Source organism: Pleurodeles waltl, chromosome 10, assembly GCF_031143425.1.
Source record: "Pleurodeles waltl isolate 20211129_DDA chromosome 10, aPleWal1.hap1.20221129, whole genome shotgun sequence".
NCBI classification, from domain to species: Eukaryota; Metazoa; Chordata; class Amphibia; order Caudata; family Salamandridae; genus Pleurodeles; species Pleurodeles waltl.
The window spans coordinates 1078793563-1078806062 of record NC_090449.1 but is presented as its reverse complement, the minus strand read 5'-3'; the positions used below and the strand labels follow the sequence as shown (position 1 = coordinate 1078806062).

The 12500-nt window shown below is 52.6% G+C and overlaps 1 protein-coding gene across 3 annotated transcripts in view; it reads right to left on the bottom strand.

Moving 5' to 3' along the window:
• LOC138262277 (protein eva-1 homolog C-like) overlaps positions 1 to 12500 on the bottom strand; it is a 272791-nt gene that overhangs the window by 259576 nt on the left and 715 nt on the right. The window lies entirely within an intron of this gene.

Below are 12500 nucleotides of genomic sequence, written 5' to 3'. Positions count from 1 at the left end.
AAGGAGGGGGTAGGAGCACATTGCCTGATATCCGTACTCTCGGAGCCATGCAAGGAGGGGGTAGGAGCACACTGCCTGATAACCGTACTCTTGAAGCCACGAAAGGAGGGGGTAGAAGCACATTACCTCATATCCGTACTATTGAAGCCACAAAAGGAGGGGGTAGGAGCACATTGCCTGATATCCGTACTCTTGAAGCCATGAAAGGAGGGGGTAGGAGCACACTGCCTGATATCCGTACTCTCTGAGCCATGAAAGGAGGGGGTAGGAGCACACTGCCTGATATCCGTACTCTTGGAGCCATGAAACGAGGGGGTAGGAGCACATTGCCTGATATCCGTATTCTTGGAGCCATGAAACGAGGGGGTAGGAGCATACTGCCTGATATGCGTACTCTCTGAGCCGTGAAAGGAGAGGGTAAGAGCACACTGCCGGATAGCCGTACTCTCTGAGACATAAAAGGAGGGGGTAGAAGCTCACTGCCTGATATCCGTACTCTCGGAGCCATGAAAGGAGGGGGTAGCAGCACACTGCCGGATATCCGTACTCTTGGAGCCATGCAAGGAGGGTATAAGAGCACACTGCATGATATCCGTACTCTTGAAGCCACGAAAGGAGGGGGTCGGAGCACATTGCCTGATATCCGTACTCTTTAAGCCATGAAAGGAGGGGGTAGGAGCACACTGTCTGATATCCGTACTCTTGGAGCCATGCAAGGAGGGGGTAGGAGCACACTGCATGATATCCGTACTCTTGGAGCCATGCAAGGAGAGGGTAGGAGCACATTGCCTCATATCCGTACTCTTGAAGCCACGAAAGGAGGGGGTAGGAGCACATTGCCTGATATCCGTACTCTTGAAGCCATGAAAGGAGGGGGTAGGAGCACACTGCCTGATATCCGTACTCTCGGAGCCATGCAAGGAGGGGGTAGGAGAACACTGCCTGATAACCATACTCTTGAAGCCATGAAAGGAGGGGGTAGGAGCACATTGCCTCATATCCGTACTCTTGAAGCCACGAAAGGAGGGGGTAGGAGCACATTGCCTGATATCCGTACTCTTGAAGCCATGAAAGGAGGGGGTAGGAGCACACTGCCGGATAGCCGTACTCTCTGAGACATAAAAGGAGGGGGTAGAAGCTCACTGCCTGATATCCGTACTCTCTGAGCCATGAAAGGAGGGGGTAGCAGCACACTGCCGGATATCCGTACTCTTGGAGCCATGCAAGGAGGAGGTAGGAGCACACTGCATGATATCTGTACTCTTAGAGCCATGAAAGGAGGGGGTAGGAGCACATTGCCTGATATCCGTACTTTTGAAGCCATGAAAGGAGGGGGTAGGAGCTTGCTGCCTGATATCTGTACTCTTGAAGCTATGAAAGGAGGGGGTAGGAGCACATTGCCTCATATCCATACTCTTGAAGCCATGAAAGGAGGGGGTAGGAGCATGCTGCCTGATAGCCATACTCTCGGAGCCATGAGAGGAGGGGGTAGGAGCATGCTGCCTGATATCCGTACTCTTGAAGCCATGAATAGAGGGGGTAGGAGCACATTGCCTCATATCCGTACTCTTGGAGCCGTTAAAGGAGGGGGAAGGAGCACACTGCCTGATATCCGTACTCTTGGTGCCGTGAAAGGAGTGGGAAGGAGCACGCTGCCGGATATCCGTATTCTCGGAGCCGTGAAAGGAGGGGGTAGGAGCACGCTGCCTCATATCTGTACTCTCGGAGCCGTGAAAGGAGGGGGTAGGAGCACGCTGCCTGATATCTGTATCCGCGGAGCCATGAAAGGAGGGGGTAGGAGCACATTGCCTCATATCCGTACTCTTGAAGCCATGAAAGGAGGGGGTAGGAGCACACTGCCTGATATCCGTACTCTCGGAGCCATGCAAGGAGGGGGTAGGAGCACACTGCCTGATAATCGTACTCTTGAAGCCATGAAAGGAGGGGGTAGAAGCACATTACCTCATATCCGTACTATTGAAGCCACAAAAGGAGGGGGTAGGAGCACATTGCCTGATATCCGTACTCTTGAAGCCATGAAAGGAGGGGGTAGGAGCACACTGCCTGATATCCGTACTCTCTGAGCCATGAAAGGAGGGGGTAGGAGCACACTGCATGATATCTGTACTCTTAGAGCCATGAAAGGAGGGGGTAGGAGCACACTGCCTGATATCCGTACTCTCGGAGCCATGCAAGGAGGGGGTAGGAGAACACTGCCTGATATCCGTACTCTTGGAGCCATGAAACGAGGGGGTAGGAGCACATTGCCTGATATCCGTATTCTTGGAGCCATGAAACGAGGGGGTAGGAACATACTGCCTGATATGCGTACTCTCTGAGCCGTGAAAGGAGAGGGTAAGAGCACACTGCCGGATAGCCGTACTCTCTGAGACATAAAAGGAGGGGGTAGAAGCTCACTGCCTGATATCCGTACTCTCGGAGCCATGAAAGGAGGGGGTAGCAGCACACTGCCGGATATCCGTACTCTTGGAGCCATGCAAGGAGGGTATAGGAGCACACTGCATGATATCCGTACTCTTGAAGCCACGAAAGGAGGGGGTCGGAGCACATTGCCTGATATCCGTACTCTTTAAGCCATGAAAGGAGGGGGTAGGAGCACACTGTCTGATATCCGTACTCTTGGAGCCATGGAAGGAGGGGGTAGGAGCACACTGCATGATATCCGTACTCTTGGAGCCATGCAAGGAGAGGGTAGGAGCACATTGCCTCATATCCGTACTCTTGAAGCCACGAAAGGAGGGGGTAGGAGCACATTGCCTGATATCCGTACTCTTGAAGCCATGAAAGGAGGGGGTAGGAGCACACTGCCTGATATCCGTACTCTCGGAGCCATGCAAGGAGGGGGTAGGAGAACACTGCCTGATAACCATACTCTTGAAGCCATGAAATGAGGGGGTAGGAGCACATTGCCTCATATCCGTACTCTTGAAGCCACGAAAGGAGGGGGTAGGAGCACATTGCCTGATATCCATACTCTTGAAGCCATGAAAGGAGGGGGTAGGAGCACACTGCCGGATAGCCGTACTCTCTGAGACATAAAAGGAGGGGGTAGAAGCTCACTGCCTGATATCCGTACTCTCGGAGCCATGAAAGGAGGGGGTAGCAGCACACTGCCGGATATCCGTACTCTTGGAGCCATGCAAGGAGGAGGTAGGAGCACACTGCATGATATCTGTACTCTTAGAGCCATGAAAGGAGGGGGTAGGAGCACATTGCCTGATATCCGTACTTTTGAAGCCATGAAAGGAGGGGGTAGGAGCTTGCTGCCTGATATCCGTACTCTTGAAGCTATGAAAGGAGGGGGTAGGAGCACATTGCCTCATATCCATACTCTTGAAGCCATGAAAGGAGGGGGTAGGAGCATGCTGCCTGATAGCCATACTCTCGGAGCCATGAGAGGAGGGGGTAGGAGCATGCTGCCTGATATCCGTACTCTTGAAGCCATGAATAGAGGGGGTAGGAGCACATTGCCTCATATCCGTACTCTTGGAGCCGTTAAAGGAGGGGGAAGGAGCACACTGCCTGATATCCGTACTCTTGGTGCCGTGAAAGGAGTGGGAAGGAGCACGCTGCCGGATATCCGTATTCTCGGAGCCGTGAAAGGAGGGGGTAGGAGCACGCTGCCTCATATCTGTACTCTCGGAGCCGTGAAAGGAGGGGGTAGGAGCACGCTGCCTGATATCTGTATCCGCGGAGCCATGAAAGGAGGGGGTAGGAGCAGCTGCCTGGCCTCCGTACTCGCGGAGCCATGAAAGGAGGGGGTAGGAGCGCACTGCCTGATAACCGTACTCTCAGAGCCATGAAATGAGGGGGTAGGAGCACACTGCCTGATAACCGTACTCTCTGAGCCATGAAAGGCGGGGGTAGGAGCACACTGCCTGATATCCGTACTGTTGGAGCCATGAAAGGAGGGGGTAGGAGCACACTGCCTCATATCCGTACTCTCGGAGCCATGAAAGGAGGGGGTAGGAGCACACTGCCTGATATCCGTACACTTAAAGCCATGAAAGGAGGGAGTAGGAGCACACTGCTTCATATCCGTACTCTTAGAGCTGTGAAAGGAGAGGGTAGTAGCACACTGCCTGATATCCGTACTCTTGGAGCCATGAAAGGAGGGAGTAGGAGCACACTGGCTGATAACCGTACTCTTGGAGCCATGAAAGGAGTGGGTAGGAGCACATTGCCTCATATCCGTACTCTTGAAGCCATGAAAGGAGGGGGTAGGAGCACATTGCCTGATAACCGCACTCTTGGAGCCATGAAAGGAGGGGGTAGGAGCACATTGCCTCATATCCGTACTCTTAAAGCCATGAAAGGAGGGGGTAGGAGCACATTGCCTGATATCCGTACTCTTGAAGCCATGAAAGGGGGGGGTAGGAGCACGCTGCCTGATATCCATACTCTTGGGGCCGTTAAAGGAGGGGGTAGGAGCACGCTGCCTGATAGTCATACTCTTGGAGCCGTGCAAGGAGGGGGTAGGAGCATGCCGCCTGATATCTGTACTCTTGGAGCCGTGAAAGGAGGGGGTAGCAGCACACTGCCTGATATCCGTACTCTCGGAGCCATGAAAGGAGGGGGTAGGAGCACACCGCTTGATATCCGTGGGGTAGGAGCACACTGCCTGATATCGGTACTCTTGGAGCCATGAAGGGAGGGGGTAGGAGCACACTGCTGGATATCCGTACTCTTGGAGCCATGCAAGGAGGGGGCAGGAGCACATTGCTTCATATCCATACTCTTGGAGCTGTGAAAGGAGGGGGTAGGAGCACACTGCCTGATATCCGTACTCTTGGAGCCATGCAAGGAGGGGGTAGGAGCACACTGCCTCATATCCATACTCTTAGAGTCGTGAAAGGAGGGGGTAGGAGCACACTGACTGATATCCGTACTCTTAGAGCCATGAAAGGAGGGGGTAGGAGCACATTGCCTGATATCCGTACTCTTGAAGCCATGAAAGGAGGGGGTAGGAGCATGCTGCCTGATATCTGTACTCTTGAAGCTATGAAAGGAGGGGGTAGGAGCACATTGCCTCATATCCGTACTCTTGAAGCCATGAAAGGAGGGGGTAGGAGCATGCTGCCTGATAGCCATACTCTCGGAGCCATGAGAGGAGGGGGTAGGAGCATGCTGCCTGATATCCGTACTCTTGAAGCCATGAAAGGAGGGGGTAGGAGCACATTGCCTCATATCCGTACTCTTGGAGCGGTGAAAGGAGGGGGAAGGAGCACACTGCCTGATATAAGTACTCTTGGTGCCGTGAAAGGAGTGGGAAGGAGCACGCTGCCTGATATCCGTACCCCCGGAGCTGTGAAAGGAGGGGGTAGGAGCACGCTGCCTCATATCCGTATTCTCGGAGCCGTGAAAGGAGGGGGTAGGAGCACGCTGCCTGATATCCGTATTCGCAGAGCCATGAAAGGAGGGGATAGGATCAGGCTGCCTGACATCCGTACTCGCGGAGCCATGAAAGGAGGGGGTAGGAGCGCACTGCCTGATAACCGTACTCTCAGAGCCATGAAAGGAGGGGGTAGGAGCACACTACCTGATAACCGTACTCTCTGAGCCATGAAAGGCGGGGGTAGGAGCACACTGCCTGATATCCGTACTCTTGGAGTCATGAAAGGAGGGGGTAGGAGCACACTGCCTCATATCCGTACTCTCGGAGCCATGAAAGGAGGGGGTAGGAGCACACTGCCTGATATCCGTACACTTAAAGCTATGAAAGGAGGGAGTAGGAGCACACTGCTTCATATCCGTTCTCTTAGAGCCGTGAAAGGAGAGGGTAGTAGCACACTGCCTGACATCCATACTCTTGGAGCCATGAAAGGAGGGAGTAGGAGCACACTGGCTGATAACCGTACTCTTGGAGCCATGAAAGGAGTGGGTAGGAGCACATTGCCTCATATCCGTACTCTTGAAGCCATGAAAGGAGGGGGTAGGAGCACATTGCCTGATAACAGCACTCTTGGAGCCCTGAAAGGAGGGGGTAGGAGCACATTGCCTCATATCCGTACTCTTGAAGCCATGAAAGGAGGGGGTAGGAGCACACTGCCTAATAACCGTACTCTTGGAGCAATGAAAGCAGGGGGTAGGAGCACATTGCCTCATATCCGTACTCTTGAAGCCATGAAAGGAGGGGGTAGGAGCATGCTGCCTGATAGCCATACTCTCGGAGCCATGAGAGGAGGGGGTAGGAGCATGCTGCCTGATATCCGTACTCTTGAAGCCATGAAAGGAGGGGGTAGGAGCAGATTGCCTCATATCCGTACTCTTGGAGCCGTGAAAGGAGGGGGAAGGAGCACACTACCTGATATCCGTACTCTTGGTGCCGTGAAAGGAGGGGGTAGGAGCACGCTGCCTCATATCTGTACTCTCGGAGCCGTGAAAGGAGGGGGTAGGAGCACGCTGCCTGATATCCGTATTCGCAGAGCCATGAAAGGAGGGGGTAGGAGCAGGCTGCCTGACATCCGTACTCTCTGAGCCATGAAAGGCGGGGGTAGGAGCACAGTGCCTGATATCCGTACTCTTGGAGCCATGAAAGGAGGGGGTAGGAGCACACTGCCTCATATCCGTACTCTCGGAGCCATGAAAGAAGGGGGTAGGAGCACACTGCCTGATATCCGTACACTGAAAGCCATGAAAGGAGGGAGTAGGAGCACACTGCTTCATATCCGTTCTCTTAGAGCCGTGAAAGGAGAGGGTAGTAGCACACTGCCTGACATCCGTACTCTTGGAGCCATGAAAGGAGGGAGTAGGAGCACACTGGCTGATAACCGTACTCTTGTAGCCATGAAAGGAGTGGGTAGGAGCACATTGCCTCATATCCGTACCCTTGAAGCCATGAAAGGAGGGGGTAGGAGCACATTGCCTGATAACCGCACTCTTGGAGCCATGAAAGGAGGGAGTAGGAGCACATTGCCTCATATCCGTACTCTTGAAGCCATGAAAGGAGGGGGTAGGAGCACACTGCCTGATAACCGTACTCTTGGAGCAATGAAAGGAGGGGGTAGGAGCACATTGCCTCATATCCGTACTCTTGAAGCCATGAAATGAGAGGGTAGAAGCACATTGCCTGATATCCGTACTCTTGGGGCCATGAAAGGAGGGGGTAGGAGCACGCTGCCTGATAGTCATACTCTTGGAGGCGTGCAAGGAGGGGGTAGGAGCACGCTGCCTGATATCTGTACTCTTGGAGCCGTGAAAGGAGGGGGTAGGAGCACACTGCCTCATATCCGTACTCTCAGAGCCGTGAAAGGAGGGGGTTTAGAGCACACTGCCTGATATCTGTACTCTCTGAGCCATGAAAAAAGGGGGTAGGAGCACACTGCCTGATATCTGTACTCTCTGAGCCGTTAAAGGAGGGGTTAGGAGCACACTGCCTGATATCTGTACTCTCTGAGCCATGAAAGGAGGGGGTAGGAGCACGCTGCCTGATATCCGTACTCTTGGAGCCATAAAAGAAGGGGTAGGAGCACACTGCCTGATATCCGTACTCTCGGAGCCATGAAAGAAAGGGTAGGAGCACGCTGCCTGATATCCGTACTCTTGGAGCCATGAAAGGAGGGGGTAGGAGCAAGCTGCCTGATATGCGTACTCTTAGAGCCATGAAACGAGGGGGTAGGAGCACACTGCCTCATATCCGTACTCTTAGAGTCGTGAAAGGAGGGGGTAGGAGCACACTGCCTGATATCCGTACTCTTAGAGCCATGCAAGGAGAGGGTAGGAGCACATTGTCTGATATCCGTACTCTTGAAGCGATGAAAGGAGGGGGAAGGAGCACACTGCCTGATATCTGTACTCTCTGAGCCATGAAAGAAGGGGGTAGGAGCATGCTGCCTGATATCCGTACTCTTGAAGCCACGAAAAGGGGGGTAGGAGCACATTGCCTCATATCCGTACTCTTGAAGCCATGAAAGGAGGGGGTAGGAGCATGCTGCCTGATATCCATACTCTTGGATCCATGAAAGGAGGGGGTAGGGGCATGCTGCCTGATATCCGTACTCTTGAAGCCATGAAAGGAGGGGGTTGGAGCACATTGCCTCATATCTGTACTCTTGGAGCCGTGAAAGGAGGGGGAAGGAGCACGCTGCCTGATATCCATACTCTTGGAGCCGTGAAAGGAGAGTGAAGGAGCACGCTGCCTGATGTACGTACTCTCAGAGCTGTGAAAGGAGGAGGTAGGAGAGCACTGCCTGATAACCGTACTCACAGAGCCATGAAATTAGGGGGTAGGAGCACACTGCCTGATATCTGTACTCTCGGAGCCATGAAAGGAGGGGGTAGGAGCTCACTGCCTCATATCCGTACTCTTGGAGCCATGAAAGGAGGGGGCAGGAGCACACTGCCTGATATCCATACTCTTATAGCCATGAAAGGAGGGGGTAGGAGCATACTGCCTGATATCCGTACTCTTGGAGCCATGAAAGGAGGAGGTTAGAGCACACTGCCTGATATCCGTACTCTTGGAGCCACGAAAGGAGGGGTAGGAGCTCACTGCCTCATATCCATACTCTTGGAGCCGTGAAAGGAGGGGGTAGGAGCACACTGCCTGATATCCATACTCTTGGAGCCGTGCAAGGAGGGGGTAGGAGCACGCTGCCTGATATCCGTACTCTTGGAGCCATGCTAAGGTAGGTCCAAGAGGGTCCCTTTATGCAGTATGTAAGGTCGGACCTCTCATGTGTCTCCTCCTAACAGTCCCACTCCACTCTGTGCCCACTGCTGAAGATGAAGCTTTGCAGGAATGCCTGAGATCCTGGAGGGTGGAGAGGGCATCGTGGTTAGGGATTAGCTCTCTACGATTCCTTTATGATCAGGGGTGCAGCTTGGTCAGAAAGATTTGGGGGGGGGGGTGAAATTCAGATTTCCCAACAATCATGCTGGAATTTCCTGTGAAAGTACATTATATGAAAAGCAGGGCATGGGTGGCTTAGGGGGCAGTGCATGAGGAGTACTCAAAGCACAATATTTCTCAAACCAACCAACATTTGTGCACAACAGAGACACGAGAGTGAGAGTGAGTGTGTGGTTTTGGCTGTGTGTATGTTAAAATCCAATGGATATACAACAGATACTTCACATTAACCAGGCTGAAAGCTCCTCTACCCAACCGTTCACCACAGCATATATTTTAGGGGGTGTAACACTCCAAACAGCCACACCCCCTGAAGCTATGCTCCTGTTTAGGGAGTGGGAGCAAACTGCTTAGGTTAAAAGGGGGAGCAGTGCTCCTTAGAAATGTTCATCCAAATGTGCTTTCTTAGAAGCTGTGACTTAGCACACATCACTGCTGTTAGAAGCCAGGCTGCTAATGCTCTATAAATACAGTTTTATACTTCTAAGAACAGTACCCCAAGACTTCATATTTCATGATCCATTTGCCCCACACAAGGATTTCTAGGAAAGGTAAGCACCATGTTACCTAAAATACATTAAGTTCAATTCCACAAATGTTAGATTTTAAGTTGTAGCATTTTTTTCTCCATGAACTGTTGCTGCTTATTTCTAGAAAGAATTGGTATTCAGAACTCTTCTGGTGATAATATTCCTGCATGTGATAGGTGCTTGGGTGTTGCTTCCGTGCTGACATAGATGTCAATTCACGGTTGACCCTTTCGCCCACCGTGTGCTCCTGAGCAGACTCCTATTGACTCCCCAGAGACTAGCTGGCCGAAAGGGGGTGTGAACCAAACAACCTTTCAAGCAAGCGTAATTTCTGATCGTGCCACTGGATTGCTGAACCCCAAAACCTGCAGCTGGCAGGCCAGGGCAGTGCCACCTTAGGAAATGGGGTAGTAAGATTTACCGGTTGATATCCTAGTTAGGTCTAGTTTGTGTGGTTAGAGGCACTGGTGATAATCACACTTTATGCTGAGTTCCTACACTCCAGGTGCTGTTAACACCAACATTTACCCCAATGTGAGAAGCATTTCCAGCAGTGGTACCAGTCGAGTGCACCAAACAGTGAGTACTTGATGGTGATGAAGATTGGGGTTACCGTGTGGTACCACTGGGTACAGAGTCACTATTCTGTGAGATACAGTGCCCAGGATGAGGGGTCCTCCCAAGGGCAACACAAGAGCTATGGCCTCTGACAAGCTTGTATTCTAATACAAACCTAGCCACATTATGCCTGCGCCAGGTATAACGTAAGCAAGGGGGGCATTCCGGCGCTAGGAGGAGCAAAAAAATGATTCAAAGAAATCTAAGAGATTTCTTTGCATTATTTTTATCTGCATTTTTATCTCCTGCTAAGAGCGGGCGTTAAAGGGAGGCTCCCATTGTGTCCAATGGGCCTCTGGGTGCTTTGTGTGTTTAGCGTCAACATTTTTTTACTTTAATCCTGCAAAGCACCAAACTAGAGTCAAAAATTATGAGGCTAGTACCCCTGACTGCCCCAGGGGGCGCCGTATTTTAAACACTGCACATAAAGGCGTCAGGGGGGCGCTAAGAGGCGCTGGACTGGGTGCAGCCGAGTCTCATAAATCCGCCCCATTGTGCGCTGGGAAATGCGCTATGAACACAACAATGACAAAATAAGGGGCATATTTATACTCCGTTTGTGCCGAATTTGCGTCGTTTTTTTCGACGCAAATTCGACGCAAAACTAACTCCATATTTATACTTTGGCGTTACACGCGTCTAGCGCCAAAGTTCATGGAGTTACCGTCATTTTTTGGCGTGAACACCTTCCTTGCGTTAATGAGATGCAAGGTAGGCGTTCCCGTCTAAAAAAATGACTCCGAGGCATGTGCGTGGTATTTATACTCAAGGGCAAAAATGACGCCCGGGAGTGGGCAGGGCAAAAAAACCCGCATTTGCGCCTCTTTTTAACGCCTGGGTCAGGGCAGGCGTTAAGGGACCTGTGGGCTCAGAATGAGCCCAGAGGTGCCCTCCCCTGCCCCCAGGGACACCCCCTACCACCCTTGCCCACCCCAGGAGGACACCCAAGGATGGAGGGACCCACCCCAGGGACATTAAGGTAAGTTCAGGTAAGTATTTTTTGTAAAAAATGTTTGTGGCATAGGGGGGCCTGATAGGGGGGCCTGATTTGTGCCCCCCTACATGCCACTATGCCCAATGACCATGCCCAGGGGACATAAGTCCCCTGGGCATGGCCATTGGGCAAGGGGGCATGACTCCTGTCTTTGCTAAGACAGGAGTCATGTTAATGGGGGTTGGGCGTCGTAAAAAAATGGCGCAAATCGGGTTGAGGCGATTTTTTTTGCCTCAGCCTGACTTGCCCCATTTTTGGATGCCCAAACGCCATTTTCCCCTACGCCGGCGCTGCCTGGTGTACGTCGTTTTTTTTTCACGCACACCAGGCAGCGCCTGTCGGCTAACGCCGGCTAACGCCATTCAATAAATACGGCGCCCGTCTGGCGCTTCAGAACGGCGTTTGCCGGCGCTAATTTTTTTGGCGCAAAACTGCGTTAGCGTAGTTTTGCGTCAAAAAGTATAAATATGGCCCTCAATGCATTATAACTCCACGTTTTGCTACAAATTTGAAAGAATCGCCCCGGTGGAAGTCTGTCCCACTGCTTGTGGTTTTCCAGGTCCCGGTATGTCCGGCCTCTGCAGCTGTGCCTGCCGCGTCTTGTTCCTGAACTCTCACAAACTACCTGGCCTCTGATCCAATGCACGTTTTAATGCAGCTGTCAGTCTCCCAGCATCCCTCGAGGGAGGACCCTCGAACCCGAGCTAAAGGATATTAAACTGAGGCACGCGCCATCCCCGAGGATACCTTAAGATGCACCAAGGGCCACATAGTTTTCAGAAAATTGTCCCCGAAATTGTCACTAATACAACAGCCGTGAAGGGGCCAAGACATCCTGACCCAGGTTCAGAATATGCCCCCCCATGGCTCCCCCAGAAGCTTGAGTCTACCGGTGGCCCTGCTTGCACCCCTGTTGTCTGTGGAATGAAGGCAGATGGGGGGCTGGCACAAGGAGACCGGCCTGGTGGTTGTTGGTGGTGGAGTGAGGGGCAGTTGTCATTTACAAAGAAGAGGCCTCACCCCCTGGCACCGCCGAGGAGAGTTAGGGAGGGTGGAGTTCACTCTTGCCCTCCGCTGCTTCACTCCTTGAGCTGGCACAGGGCACCAAGATCACTCACCTTATCCCTCCCACCCACCCTCCGCTGCTTCACTGCTTGAGCTGGCACAGGGCATCACTCCTTGAGCTGGCACAGGGCACCAAGATCACTCACCTTATCCTCCCACCCACCCTCCGCTGCTTCACTGCTTGAGCTGGCACAGGGCATCACTCCTTGAGCTGGCACAGGGCACCAAGATTACTCACCTCATACCTCCCACCCACCCTCCGCTGCTTCACTGCTTGAGCTGGCACAGGGCATCACTCCTTGAGCTGGCACAGGGCACTAAGATTACACACCTCACCCGTCCCACCCGCCCTCCGCTGCTTCACTCCTTGAGCTGGCACAGGGCATCACTCCTTGAGCTGGCACAGGGCACTAAGATTACA